This window comes from Dama dama, chromosome 15 (assembly GCF_033118175.1).
Source record: "Dama dama isolate Ldn47 chromosome 15, ASM3311817v1, whole genome shotgun sequence".
NCBI classification, from domain to species: domain Eukaryota; kingdom Metazoa; phylum Chordata; class Mammalia; order Artiodactyla; family Cervidae; genus Dama; species Dama dama.
In genome coordinates, this window is record NC_083695.1 from 56884724 (window position 1) to 56900729 (window position 16006).

The 16006-nt window shown below is 38.1% G+C and overlaps 1 protein-coding gene and 1 long non-coding RNA gene across 3 annotated transcripts in view; one reads left to right on the forward strand and one right to left on the reverse strand.

The window, feature by feature from the left end:
- Window positions 1-16006, reverse strand: part of RNLS (renalase, FAD dependent amine oxidase) — a 267915-nt gene that overhangs the window by 120633 nt on the left and 131276 nt on the right. The gene's annotated exons all lie outside the window — the stretch shown is intronic.
- LOC133070218 (uncharacterized) overlaps window positions 1-16006 on the forward strand; it is a 34331-nt gene that overhangs the window by 8204 nt on the left and 10121 nt on the right. Inside the window, exon 2 of the long non-coding RNA XR_009696104.1 lies at window positions 458-608. This is a non-coding gene — a long non-coding RNA (uncharacterized LOC133070218). The remainder of the gene's footprint in view (window positions 1-457; window positions 609-16006) is intronic.

A 16006-nucleotide genomic window follows, 5' to 3' on the forward strand; every position in this document is an offset into this window, starting at 1 on the left:
GAAATAAAGGGGACAGCCAGATTGCCAGAGATCCATTACTTTGCCCCAGGGGTATGTGGCTATTACAGAACTGGGGCAAATGCCAAGAGCACTGAATTCAAAGGGAGGCTCCCTGAAGTGAGTCATCTATTTAGACAACATCAGAGGAATATTCGGTCAGATCCTACTGGGTGAAGAGGTTACACCATGGGCATTTGGTAGTCACTTTGGGAATTATATTAATTTACGGCAACATGAATACAGAGTGGCAAAGTGTCATTAAAGGCTAAGGTAAATTTATTTCTATACAAGATAGAAAGGGCAGTTGGTCATGCATCTTCTCTCATTAGCTACACTTACAAAAATGGATGGCAGCCATGATAGGCTTGAAAGAAAGATAAAGGGTAGATATCTAGTTCACTAAGTAATATCCTGGTGCCTTGAGAGAGCTGATGTTGTTATTAATCTTCTCTTTTAGCAAGAACTGGCTCTTCTTTTAAAAATCATAGACCAACTTCCCATTCTGTATAGAGAGGCGAAATGAGACAGTTTTCGAACAACAAGCAGATTCCAAGATCAAGGAACTTGTTAGAGTCTGGTCCTGCCACTTTCTAGCAATGGAACTCTGGGTAAGTAATTGAATCTTTGAGTCTCAGTTTAGTCATGTGTAAGAAGTGCATAATAAGAGTATCCCTTTTATAAAAGTTGCTATATAATTAGATGATATATAGAAAGTCCATCTGTAACTTTAACAATGCTATACAAAAGTTAGGCATGCCAGCTATATTTCAAAGAAAAAGGATTCAGGCAATATAAGTCAAATTTCAGTTTCTCTCCAGTGGTCATGTATGGATGTGAGAGTTGGACTGTAAAGAAAGCTGAGCACCGAAGAATTGATGCTTTTGAGCTGTGGTGTTGGAGAAGACTCTTGAGAGTCCCTTGGACTGCAAGGAGATCCAACCAGTCCATCCTTAAAGGAGATCAGTCCTGGGTGTTCGTTGGAAGGACTGATGGTGAAGCTGAAACTCCAATACTTTGGCCACCTGATGCGAAGAGCTGACTCATTTGAAAAGACCCTGATGCTGGGAAAGATTGAGGGCAGGAGGAGAAGGGGACGACAGAGGATGAGATGGTTGGATGGCATCATCGACTCAATGGACATGGGTTTGGGTGGACTCCGGGAGTTGGTGATGGACAACAGGGAGGCCTGGCGGGCTGTGGCTCAGGGGTCGCAAAGAGTCGCACATGACTGAGAGACTGAACTGAACTGAAACAAGAATGTTGAATGAACCTTGAGTTCAAGTTGATCTGCCTCATAAGGATTAGGAAGGACAAGGGTGGTTAGGATCATTTGCTGAGCTCAAGTCCCATTCACTAACTAGTTCTTTTATGGATTATGCTTATATTTAAGTAAGTACGTTAGTTGCTCGGTCATGTCTGACTCTCTGTGAACCCGTGGACTGCAGTCTGCCAGAATCCTCTGTCCATGGGATTCTCCAGGCAAGAATAATGGAGTGATTATTCCCTTCTTCAGGGATCTTTCCGACCCAAGGATTGAACCTGGGTCTCCTACACTGCAGGCATATTCTTTACTGTCTGAGCCACCAGGGAAGCCCATATCTAAGAAATCTTGGCCCAATTTCAGGCAAAGAACATTTCATGCAAAGATGGGCACAATACAGGACAGAAATGGTATAGATCTAACAGAAGCAGAAGATATTAAGAAGAGGTGGAAAGAATACACAGAAGAACTATACAAGAAAGATCTTAATGACCCAGATAATGATGATGGTGTGATCACCCACCTAGAGCCAGACATCTTGGAATGCAAAGTCAAGTGGGCCTTAGGAAGCATCACTATGAACAAAGCTAGTGGAGGTGATGGAATTCTAGCTGAGCTACTTCAAATCCTAAAAGATGATGCTGTGAAAGTGCTACACTCAATATGCCAGCAAATTTGGAAAGCTCAGCAGTGGCCACAGACAGGAAAAGGTCAGTTTTCATTCCAGTCTCAAAGAAGGGCAATGCCAAAGAATGTTCAAACTACCACATAATTGTACTCATTTCCCATGCTAGCAAATTAATGCTCAAAATTCTCCAAGCTAGGCTTCAGCAGTATGTGAATTAAGAACTTCCAGATGTTTAAGCTGGATTTAGTAAAGCAGAGGAACCAGAGATCAAATGGCCAACATCCGTTGGATCACAGAAAAAGCAAGAGAATTCCAGAAAAACATCTACTTCTGCTTCATTGACTATGCTAAAGCCTTTGACTATGTGGATCACAATAAACTGTGGAAAATTCTCATACCAGACCACCTTGCCTGCCTCCTGAGAAACCTGTAGGCAGGTCAAGAAGCAACAGTTAGAACTGGACATGGAACAATGGACTGTTTCCAAACTGGGAAAGGAGTACATCAATGCTGCATATTGTTACCTTGCTTATTTAACTCATATGCAGAGTACATCACGTGAAATGGTGGGCTGGATGAAGCACAAGCTGGAATCAAGATGGCTGGGAGAAATATCAATAACCTCAGATAGGCAGATGACGCCATCCTTATGGCAGAAAGTGAAGAGGAACTAAAAAGCCTCTTGATGAAAGCGAAAGAGAGTAAAAAAGCTGGCTTAAAACTCTACATTCAAATAATGAAGATCATGGTATCCGGTCCCATCACTTCCTGGCAAACAGATGGGGAAACGATGGAAACAGTGACAGACTTTATTTTCTTGGGCTCCAAAATCACTGCAGATGGTGGCTGCAGCCATGAAATTAAAAGATGCTTGCTCCTAGGAAGAAAAGCTATGAAAAACCTAGACAGAGTTTTTATTAAACTATTAAACCTAGTTTAATACTAGACAGTATTAAAAAGCAGAGATATTACTTTGCCAATAAAGGTCCATCTTGTCAAAGCTATAGTTTTTCCAATAGTCATGTATGGATGTGAGAGTTGGACCATAAAGAAGGCTGAATGGTAAAGAATTGATGCTTTTGAACTGTGGTGTTGGAGAAGACTCTTGAGAGTCCCTTGGACAGTAAGCAGATCAAACCAGTCAATCGTAAAGGAAGTCAGTCCTGAATATTCTTTGGAAGGACTGATACTGAAGCTGAAGCTCCAATACTTTGGCCACCTGATGCAAAGAGCTGACTCATTAGAAAAGACCCTGATATTTGGAAAGATTGAAGGCAGGAGGAGAAGGGGATGACAGGATGTTTGGATGGCTCACTGACTCAATGGACATGAGTTTGAGCAAGCTCTGGGAGATGATGAAGGACAGGGAAGCCTGGAGTACTGCAATCCATGGGGTCTCAAAGAGTTGGGCACAACTGAGCAACTGCAAAAATTTCAGGCCACAAATATTTTCCTTATATTTTCTTTTAAATTTTTTTTTTATAATTTTAGGTTTTATATGTAGTTCTATAACCCACTTTGAGTTACTTTTTTTACATGTTTTGAGATACAGATCAGAGTTTTCTTCTTCTTAGTGTATAGACATCCAACAGATCCAGCACTACTTGTTGAAAAGATGATCTTTTCTACACTCAAAGTGCTTTTGAATTCTTGTCAAAAATCAATTGTCTATATATATGTGTGGACCTTTTTCTATTTAGTTTTGTTGACAAGCTTTCTGTTTTCATGCCTGTGTCACACTGTTTTGGTTACTGCGGTTTTATGATAGTTTTGAAATCATGTAATATTAGCTCTTCAACTTCATTCTTTTTCCAAGTTGTTTTCATTATTCTAGGTCCTTTGCATTTACACATGAATTTCAGAATCAGCTTGTCAATTTCCACCACAAATCCTAGGAAATTTGATTTGGACATTAAATCTATAAATCAAGATGGGAAAAGCATCAAGTTTTCCAATCAATGAAAAAGATACCTCTTTACTTACTTCAATCTTTATGTCTATCAGAAATGACTTATAGTTTTCAGTTTATGGGTCTTGCATATCATTTGTCAGATATATCTTAAAGTATTTTCTTTTAAAAAATGCTATTGTACATGTATTATTTAATTTAAAAAAAAATTGATTGCTTGCTTCTACCATCAGTTCAGTTCAGTTCAGTTCAGTCGCTCAGTCATGTCTGACTCTTTGCGACCCCATGAATCGCAGCACGCCAGGCCTCCCTGTCCATCACCAACTCCCAGAGTTTACTCAAACTCATGCCCATCGAGTCGGTGATGCCATCCAGCCATCTCATCCTCTGTCGTCCCCTTCTCCTCCTGCCCCCAATCCCTCCCAGCATGAGGGTCTTTTCCAATGAGTCAACTCTTCTCATGAGGTGGCCAAAGTATTGGCGTTTCAGCTTCAGCATCAGTCCTTCCAATGAACACCCAGGACTGATCTCCTTTAGGATGAACTGGTTGGATCTCCTTGCAGTCCAAGGGACTCTCAAGAGTATAGATACAATTAATTTTTGCACATGGATCTTTAATCTGCAATCTTGCTAATAAACTCTCTTACTTGCTTTCTGTTTTTGTAAATTTTATATTTTCTATCTAGACGTTTATATTATCTGTGAATAAAGGCAATTTTTACCTTCTTTTCCAATCTTTATACTTCATATTTCTTTTTCTTGCCTAGTTGCACTGGCTAAACCCTAGATATAATGCTGAGTAAAAGTGATGACAACAGTTATTTGGTCTTTTATTATGGAGTATAAAATTGGCTGTAGGTTTATCATAGACACCATTATCAGACTGAGGAAGTTCTCTTCCTATTGCTGATAAGCTGAGTTTCCATCAAGAATGAATACTGAATTTTCCAAGTACATTGTTCAATTTTATTTTTTGCACCTATTGAACTGATCATAGATTTTTCAGAGGTTTATTAACCTGGTGAATTGCATTGATTTTTTGCAAGTTAAGCCAACCCTGTATTCATGAGATAATGCCCATTTGGTCATGATCCATTTATTAGAGTTGAATCCCTTTCCCACTATCATTTTGCTCAGAATTTTTGTTTCTTTGTTCATAGTAATAATGGTCTATAGTTTTCTTGTAATGTCTTTGTGTGGTTTTGGCACTGTGATAATAATGCTGGTCTCAGAATGAGTTAGAAACCCTTTTCTCTACTTCAATTTTCTGGAAGAAACTAGTATACATTGGATTTCTACTTATTTCTTATTATTTAGTAGAATTTCTTCAGTGAAACTGTATGGGCCTGGAGTTTTCTTTGTGAGAAGGTTTTCAAGTATTAATTCAAACTTTTTTAGTAGATCCAGGTTTATACAGGTTTTCTATTTCTTTTTGAGTGAGCTTTGGTAGTTTGTTTCTTTCCGGAAATTTGTCCATTTCATCTAAGTTGTCACATTTATAGGTATAAACTGTTCATAATATCTCTTTATTATCCTTATAATATCTGTAGAATCTATACTGAGGTTATCACTCTAATCACTGATATCGGTAATTTGTGTCTTCCCTGTTTTCATGATCAATCTGGCTAATGATTTACTAATTTTTCTTCATCTTTGCAATGAACCAACTTTGGTTTAATTGATTTCATTGTCTTTATTTCCCATTTCTTCAATGTCTACTTTGATCTTGATTATTTCCTTTCTTCTACTTCTTCAGTCACTAAGTTGTTTCTGACTCTCTTCTGCTAGCATTGGCTTTATTTGCTGCTTGTTTTCTATCTTCTTAAAGTAGAAGCTGAGGTCACTAATTTTAGACCTCTAAAGACCTTTACTCTTTACCAACTTACTGCTATAAATTTCCTCCTAAATACTGTTTTAGTAGTACTTCACACATTCTGATATATTATATTTTCACATTCATTTGTGTATTGTATTTTCACATTCATACTTTATAATTTCCCTTCTGATTTTTCCCTTGATCCACAAACTATTCAGATTTGTGCTATGTAGTTTTCCAAATATTTGGAGATTTTTCAGAAATATTTCTGTTATTGATTTCTAATTTAATTCCACCATAGTAGTCAGAGAACATACTTTGAATTACTTGAATAGTTTTAAATTTACTAAAAATATTTTAATGGCTCAGGATGGGGTCTATTTCAATAAATTTTCCATGTGCTTGTGAAAAGAATGCATTTTGCTGCTGTTCAGTGGGGTGTTCTGTAAGTTAAGCAGATAAAGTCAATTCATAAGCATTATTCAAGGGTACTATAGCACCGATTTTTGAATTTCCTTTTTCACAAATTATTGACAAAGGGGCATTGATATCTCTAACAATTACTGTGGATATCGTCATTTCTCCTTGCAGCTCTATCAAGTTTGTTCTCCCCCTATGTATTTAGAAACTCATTAGATACATGTGCATTTAGGACTCTTTTGTCTTCGAGAACTGATGCCTTTATTGTTATGAAATGATCTTCTTTTTCCTGTTAATGTTTTTTACTGTGAAATCTAATGTTAGTATAGCCATTCAGCTTGCTTTTTTTGGATTAATGTTAGCATAGTATTTACTTTTGATCCTTTTTACTTTATATATATATATATATATATATATATAAAATATTTAACGTGTGTTACTTTTTGGCAGCATATAGTTGTGCCTTGAATTTTTAATTCAATATAACAATCTCTGCTTTTAATTAAGGCATTTAAACCATTTACATTTAATGTCATAATTGACATGGTTTGATTTAGGTCTATCATTTGCTATTTGTTTTCTGTTTTTCCCATTTGTTCTTTGTTCTATTTTCTCTCTTTGTCTCTTTTCTTTTGGATTAAATGAATTTTTTTAAAAAATGATTATTGTTTCATTTCTATTGTTGGATTATGGACTATAACTCGGTTTGGTTATTTTAGGGGCTGTAATGTACTTTTTAAAGTCAAAAGTTTTCCATTCAAATACCAAGGAGTATATAAATCTGAACCCCTTTAAAAAGTCTGTGGTTACGTGTTTTGTCGTTTTTTTTTAAGAGGTACTGAAATGAATGGGCTGAAAAGATCAAGCTAAAATGAATGCCTGCAATTCATAATCTTTAAAATGGAGTCAAAATGCCAGAATACACTTTACTGCTTTTAAACCAAATTCACCATAGCCAGTACAGAGCTGAAGTGAGATTTTGGAACAAGCTGAAAATTCTTCTTTTTAAATAATACGTTGCTCTTAGTGATGCCATGCTGAATTTCTTGATAAGTTTTGAATATTGGAAATTGTGTTTATCCAGACAAAATATTAATATCTGACACTGAAAATGAACTAAAAAGTCATGTTGATATAGTGGTCAAAGAAATGAAATTGTTATTTCAGTAGTATAGGAGAAACATTAGATTCAATTTTATATACCTTTGTAATTTTCTTTTGAACGTAGTTGGGGGCCGAACTGAGAAATTCCAGGAGCCCTATGCTGGTCAGTGAATCCTAAAACCCATGTATTTACAAGGTGAATGTCTCCATCTGAGGGATGGAAACTAGTGTAGAAAACCCCCATGGTCTAGACTTGCTCTTCTAAGTATTGCTAAAGAAGCAACTGATGTGGCATAAACATGGACATTCAGAGAGAGACAACTGCAGTATGAGTTTTCCTTTCATCACCACTTAATCTCTGCTTGTGCTACACAGGGTAGATTACTTAATTCCTCAGAATGCTTCCTTATCTTAATATCTACATATCATATTTTAGCTATAATCTAAATAATACTTATTTTACAATGTTTTGGTGAGAATTGAAAGAGAAAACTTTATAGCAACTATGATTAATTAAACAATGCAAATGTAAAGTTTCCACTTTGGCCCTGCTAGGTCATTCTTTCTGGAGTTATTAGTAGTTGTCCTCCGCTCTTCCCCTGATGCTGGGAAAGACTGAAGGCAGAAGGAGAAGGGGGTGACAGAGGATGAGATGGTTGAATGGCATCACAGATTCAATGGACATGAACTTGTGCAAACTCTGGGAGACAGTGAGGGACAGGGAAGCCTGGAGTGCTGCAGTCTATGGTGGTGAAGAGTCGGGCACGACTTGGCGACTAAACAACAGCAACGACAAATGTAAAGCATTGTTTCTATTATTTACTTCCTTTTTTTTGTATTAGAGCAAAAACAGAAGTATAGCAGTAGAGATGTAATGAAGAAGATAAAATTCCCTTCTTAGAGTCCAGATATTCATATGGTATTGCTATTATTAGTATCACTAAGAACAATAATTAATGAAGGGGTAAGTGAGGACTTAGATCAAACCTCTTTATTCAGCAGGGCAATGCAATTTCTCTTGAGAGATGCCACTCATTGTTGATACTTAACGCTTTCTACTTTCTTACTCTCCCACCCTGAGTACAATGATCTAGGTGACCATACCCAAATCAAAACAATGTAATGAGTGTTTTGCGATGGGGTCATGAAGAGTCAGACATGACTGAGCGACTGAACTGACTGACTGACTCAATGCAGTGTTTATAACTTTCATTACAGGCTCACCATTTTCGCTCCAGTTGACAATGATGGTCTCTTAGAAGTCTCCAGAGCAGTGTGGCTGCTTAAGAGAAGCTTGTGTTATTTGAAGTGTCTACTAGCACTAATCAGCGTGGTCTGCTAGATTCCCCAGTTGATTAGATTCTTCAGTAAACTTTTAATTTGTCAATGTTTTCTCTTTGACACAGCTAGCTTTCTCTCTTTCACTTCTAAGCACATTGCAGAACTGCCTTAAAACAAAGATGCAAAACTTTTGGAGCATTGAGACCATATTGGAAATCTTTTGCAAACCTTAAGGGCTAATTCTTTGATGTATACTTGAATAAAACATCAATGCATTATTGAATGTAGTCATATCAAAAAAAGTCAGGTATTGTCATTTGCCATTTGTAATCTCCAATAAAGTAAGGGTGTGTGTGTGGGTGTGTATGTGTGTTAACATATACAAAGATGACTTTGAAAAGGACCAAGGAAATGGAAGTAGTAAGGCTTAGTATAAAGATGCCTAAAAGGTTGAGAATTATGAAAGTTGGGTTTTGTGCCAGGTTCTATTCTGTGAGGTCATGGAGTGAAGGGGCATAAAGTTTTTCTTTGCATCCTGAGCTCCTATTATGTACCAAGTATTATCTGCTGCACATGTAGAAATATTTGCTACATGCTACTATTAGCTGTGAGTTCCTGGGAGAGTCCACATTTCTGAATCTGACTACTCATCAGTCAACTGGAGACAATAGTCATAAAACTTTATAGGCTATACTGTGTGGGCTAAACCATTGAATGTAATCACATATAAACTGAAAAGCCTATAATGAAAATCAGAGTTCATATTGATTGGGAACACAGGCTCTGGCATCAGAGGACTTGATCAGAATAGATAGGATCTCAGATTTTTGTGCACATTCTTTAAGCTAATTATAGTTTATCTGCAAAATGGGAGTAAATGTTGGTTTGAGATGGTAGATAGAATCCAGATTTTAAAAAAAGAATCCAGGAATCCCACTGTCTTCTATAAAAAAAAAATCCTATGAAATGACAGGAAAGATATTTTTTAAAAGAATGATAAAACCATGTAGCATTGGGAAATAAGGACTTGTGCTATCAAAAAGCTAGAGATTTTGAAGTATTCCTGAAAATTAGAAATAGGACATTAAGATAGGAGGAAACCAAGCCCCAAGATACGAGCAGGAAAGCACACTCTGAAGATTGGAACAGTTAAAAAGATGTACTCTGTGCTTAGAGACATAAAAGTAGCAGAGGCATGTCTGTGTGAGTAATTGGGAAACTAAATTCTCATCAGCCGTCTTGTTACTCCCCTACTTCAATTCCTCCATTTGCTGAAACGGTGAGAAAGGGCCCTGGTTACTTGGAAGACAGCCATGACCAAGAAGAACCAGAGACCTCTAGGAGGGGCAAGGCACCCCCAAGCCCAGAAAGAGAGATCCTAGCACACTACAATGAGCTTATGTTTCTCCTTTTCCCTTCTTTAAGAGTACCCGTAATGAGAACCTGTATCTTTTTCCCTCAACCCTCTCGCCCAAAGATTTTCGAACACTAAGTGAAAATACAAATAAGAATCAAATTAGGAAACATTTGGGCTGAAGCAAAAACAACATGAAAAATATGAACAAAGGTCAACAGATAATACCCCTTAAAAGTACATAAGGAAACATTCAATAAAACTAGTAGAATATTTTAATGTTTAAATAAAAACAACATTCCAAAAGAGAATCTAGAGGATAATAGCACCATAAAAATAAGACGACAGTTATAAAAAATGAAATAGTTAAAGAATGTGGAATAAAAAACTTCCAGAAAACACAAAAAAGTGTCTCCATAGGCATGTGGAAAGCAGAAAGGACACAGCTTCAGTGCAAAAGGAGACGAATAAAAAGGTACAGAGTGGGGATAGTAAGAGTGACTGTTCTTAGAAGATTAAACAAGAGAAACCATGGAAGACTGCCTAGTTCAGTGGCTACCACATAGGAAGGCTACACTCTACAGGAACTTTATTACTATTATTATAGTTGTTAACAACCGAGCTACCCAATTCTTAGTTACTAATTTCATCATTGTTATTAAATATAATAACACTAAAACACAGTCTCTGCAAGGTCCTATGTCTATTATTCTAAGAGCTGATGACAGTAAGAGGAAGTAGAGGTGGAAAGGAGCCAGGAAATAGGACTCTAGGATCTAGGGGCAGGGTGATGACACTCAGTAGCTAGTTTAGGTGAGGAAAAGTAGGAAGCTAGATGTGAGGACAAGAAGGAAAGGGGAATGGGACCATAAAGAGAAATTCCTGTCCTGATGTTTAGGGAGAAGCAACTATGGGGCCCATCATGGTACTGGAGTGGGTTGACATGCCCTCCTCCAGATGGAGGCCCCACATTGGTCAGAGGCCACATAGGCCAGCATTAGGCTCATCTCATGGTACCCTATGCCCTGCCCACCAAAACATCCTATGGATCCTTTGGATCAGAGATAACCTTAGAACAGATGGGTCTCCCAGGATGGTTCTGAATCAGAACAAACATTTTGGGACTATGTACTATAGCAACTTCACAGATTAAGAAGGTTTTATATTTTATTTTCATCAAGATTGACAAAGCTACTCATAATTTCTTAATCAATTAAAGCTTCTATCACCTAATAAGAGGCTCCTCAGGTGGCTTCAGTGCTAAAGACCCCACCTGCCAATGCAGGAGATGGAAGAGACTTGGGTTCAATCCCTGGGTTGAGAAGATTTCCTGGAGGAGGTCATGGCAACCCACTCCAGTGTTCTTGCCTGAAGAGTCCCACGGATAGAGGAGCCTGGCAGGCTACAGTCCATGGGGTCGCAAAGAGTTGGACAAGATCACCTAATATGAATACTGGCATCAAAGTGATTTTCAGTTTTTTCATGAGACATGTTGCCAGGCTACAGACTAATAATATGCATTTACGAATCCCTAATGCAGGCAAACCCCTGAGTGCCTTTTGAGAGTTACTTCTTTAAAACTTTCCTTTGGGCTTCAAGTTGGTCTTTGTACCTCAGAATTTTATCATTTACCCCAATGCCTAAATAAATATCTTTATTTTCAAGAGAGATACGTGGGACACCCATTTCTAGACGTTTTAGAAAGAACTCATTTAACTAAATATTATATCTCATTACCATTAAATGTCTAATAAAAAATCAGTTTGCAGATATCACCTCCATTTCCATATATTATTTATACAAGCTTGAGGTTTGTAATTTCAAGACCAAAAATGTTGATAGAAATTTACATATTATTGAAATGGCATAATTTATTGATAAAGCACACAAATAGTAGAGGTGACGCTTACAGCAGTTTGGAGGCTAATGTATAATTTACAACACTAAACAACTTCACGAACAAGAGTGAAAACTGCATGATAGGCCCTGCCTGAGAAAATACTAACTATGAAACTAATGTATTTGATCTTTATGTTTGTGTAACAAGGAAGACTTTTTTGTGGGAAACTGATAAGACTATTGGCTTTCAATCTGTGAGCACATAAAAAAGCACTGATTGTCCTGAAGAGAAGAGATAGGCACAGTCATCTTCTTGCCTACCTGCCTCTCAGTTCTCCAGCAATACCAACCATTCATTAACATTGGCATGCAAAAGGGAAATCTATAACAGATTGTGTTTAAAGCCTCATAAATGATTGGGCTAATTTTTATATCAGCAATATTTCTTAAAACCAGAAAAATTTATGACTTAAAATCATTTATTTTAGAATCAAGATACTATATTATAATAAGAACTGTTGCAATTATTTCATCCAACGTTTATGTCTTAGGGGGAGATCCCACTCAAAGTTTACTCAACATACCAGCTTTCAGATCCCAGGATAACAGAGCATGCTGGACACTGTTGGAAGTCTCAATTCTCACTCCCACACCCTACTTTCTAATAAAACTTTGATTCCATTTGACCATCCAGTTTAAGATGTCAGTCCTGTTGGCATCCTAACCAACAACACCTCCATGGATATACACAGTGCTTTAGGCTAAAGCAGTCATTAAAGGCCAAGATTGCAGGTCTGGTGTTGATTGGGAGAAGAGATGATCTGTGGTTGGTCCTCCTCCAATTAAAGCACCCAGACAGACTTGGGATTTCAATTATTTGCAGGGTCTGCCCAGACATGAATATAAAATGTTAATCATAAGTTATTGTTTAAGATGCAAAGAAAGAAAAGCCCCATTCACTTAAATAATAAGGAAATTAATTATCTCATATAAGGGGAAGCCCACAAGGAGAAAAGATTCCATGTCTGGCTAATTCAAAAGCCATACAATGTCCCCCTGGGCTAAATTCCTTTTATCCCTCTCCCCTATAATCTTTGGTGTTGTCTTGTTCCTAAGGCTGGTTCCTCTCCTCCTCATTGGATATCTGCTGCTAGCAATAACTGCGTACTTCGTTATTCATGTCTAGCATGAGAAAGAAAACCCCTGGACCAACTATGCAATGAAAATCCTTCCCTGTGTTCTGAATCTAGATCACATGACCAATAATTAGATTTACTACAGTCATCACAATAGAGTCTGATCCTGCCTAGCTTAGAAATTTAAGACTGTCTCTGAACCCTGGGAAGTATTTAGCTTCACTTCACTCTCCTGGGCTGCTTGGGGGAGGGTTGGATACCTGAATAGATTCAGATTCTGTTTGGAAGAAGGAAGGAGGTATGGATGCTTGGGAGGGAATCATCAGCATACACCATCCAGGGAAGACAATTCTTCAAATTGTAAATTGGCAAAAATAACCTCTTTTATGGGATTTTGAGTTAAGAGAAAGAAAATCACTATTTCTTTTTGTAAATAATAATGTGATATAGATAAAATAAATATAAATATTTCAGTATTATCTTTTCACTGGATCAGATGAGTTATATCATGATGATTTCTGAATTGACAAAGCAAGAAAAAATTATTCTTTTTCATGTTTAGTAACATACTTTTGGGAAGCTATGGCAATTTATAAATCTTCAGATTGAACGATTTCTTTCTCAGAAGATTCATTGGAATTTTCCCTTTCAAGTCTTCCAAATTCCTATCTATGAAGCACTTATATAGCACAAGCTCTTCCTTCCCACCTACTTATATAAAAGTTGATGGTGATTCACTGAAATGCTGCTATGCTGATCACGGTGATTAAGGAAGGAGTGGAGTGCTGGGAAGTGGGCATTTTTCCAAGATTAAAAAAAAAATTGATACAGAAAGGCAAATTGCTTACCGGTCTCAAAACTCTCCGAGCCTAACTGCAGCACTAAGTGCCATGCTCTCTGTACAGAGAAGGTAAAAAAATGCTAACTCTGGGATGCCTGGCACTCCACGATTTGGGATATTTGAAATTAATTCTATTCCCACTGGCAAGCATAAGTGTGCTCTGTCCAGTCACAGTCTGCTTGGCGAGGGCTGAATTTCCTCACTGTGTGTGAAGTAGTTGGTGGGGGGGGGGGGGCAGCGTTTATGTTTCATGAAGAAGAAATCTTTTTCTAAGTATCTTAAATATAATCAAACAACATCTAAGATGGGCTAGGGATACAACGGCTGTAGTCAAATGTTACTGTGTTTCAGTTCAGTTCAGTCGCTCAGTCGTGTCCGACTCTTTGTGACCCCATGGACTGCAGCATGCCAGGCCTCCCTGTCCATCACCAACTCCCGAAGTTTGCTCAAACTCATGTCCATTGAGTCGGCAATGCCATCCAACCATCTCATCCTCTGTCGTCCCCTTGTCTTCCTAACCCTCAATCTTTCTCAGCCTCAGGGTCTTTTCAAATAAGTCAGCTCTTTGCATCAGGTGGCCAAAGTATTGGAGTTTCTGCTTCAACATCAGTCCTTCCAATGAACAGCCAGGACTGATCTCCTTTAGGATGGACTGGTTGGATCTCCTTGCAGTCCAAGGGACTCTCAAGAATCTTCTCCAACACCACAGTTGAAAAACATCAATTCTTCGGCACTCAGCTTTCTTTACAGTCCAACTCTCACATCCATACATGACCACTGGAAAAACCATAGCCTTAACTAGGTGGACCTTTGTTGCAAAGTAATGTCTCTGCTTTTAATATGCTGTCTAGGTTAGTCATAACTTTCCTTCCAAGGAGCAAGTGTCTTTTAATTTCATGGCTGCAGTCACCATCTGCAGTGATTTTGGAGCCCCCCAAAATAGTGTCAGCCACTGTTTTCCCATCTATTTTCCATGAAGTGATGGGACCAGATGCCATGATCTTAGTTTTCTGAATGTTGAGCTTTAAGCCAACTTTTTCACTCTCCTTTCTCACTTTCATCAAGAGGCTCTTTAGTTCTTCCTCACTTTCTGCCATAAGGGTGGTGTCATCTGCATATCTGAGGTTATTGATATTTCCCCCAGCAATCCTGATTCCAGCTTGTGCTTCATCCAGCCCAGCATTTCTCATGATGTACTCTGCATATAAGTTAAGTAAACAGGGTGACAATATATAGCTTTGACATACTCCTTTTCCTATTTGGAACCAGTCTGTCGTTCCATGTTCACTTCTAACTGTCGCTTCCTGACCTGTACACAGATTTCTCAAGAGGCAGGTCAGGTGGTCTTGTATTCCCATCTCTTGAAGAATTTTCCACAGTTTATTGTGATCCATGCAGTCAAAGGCTTTGGCATATCAATAAAGCAGAAATAGATGTTTTTCTGGAACTTTCTTGCTTTTTTGATAATCCAACAGATGTTGGCAATTTGATCTCTGGTTCCTCTGCCTTTTCTAAATCCAGTTTGAACATCTGGAAGTTCACATATTGCTGAGGCCTGGCCAGGAGAATTTTGAGCATTACTTTACTAGCATGTGAGATGAGTACAATTGTGTGGTAGTTTGAACATTCTCTGGCATTGCCTTTCTTTGGGATTGGAATGAAAACTGACCTTTTCCAGTCTCGTGGCCACTGCTGAGTTTTCCAAATTTGCTGGCATATTGAGTGCAGCACTTTCCTGTTCCTGTGTTTACTCCACGACTAATAAATAGGGGAGGGAAACAGGAAACCTTGACAGGTCTTAATGGGGCAACTAAGGAGGACAGCTCCTGGCCATGACACTCTCACTATGCAGCCAGCTTGAGCTTCTTGTGCTTAGAGAGGAAAACGGCTCCTCTGAGGCAGAGCTGGCAGGGTTTGTCTCCTACGGTGACACCCTCACAAAAGCTTCTCTGCCACAGGAACGACAAGCTCACACACTGTGATGAGAGGCTGGGAATATTTCCTTTGAATCTGGAAACTGTTCAGACGCCCTTCTGCAGAGACGGGGATACTCCTGGGTCCTTGGTTGTATGGTTTATGAAACTGAGGAGGGGATATCATTTTTTTTAACATGAAGCTTAATACAGTTTTATGTGGGATTTTGTTGTTTAGTTGTTTTTTCAAAGGACATCCAGAGAAAACAAACAGTTTAATGCTTCAGGACATTGTTCTCTTAAGTACTTTTTGGATATATTATATAAAAACACTATTCATTTAGGAAGGGGGGCTATATATATGCCTTACTAAAATAAGCTTCCCTGATATGTCATAGTTGGATATTTACCTGATCAAAACTTGGCTTTAATGACTCAAAATCTGGTTTTAAATGAAAAAGAGTCCCACGCCCCCCCTTGATATATCACCCTGACTTCTCTTTC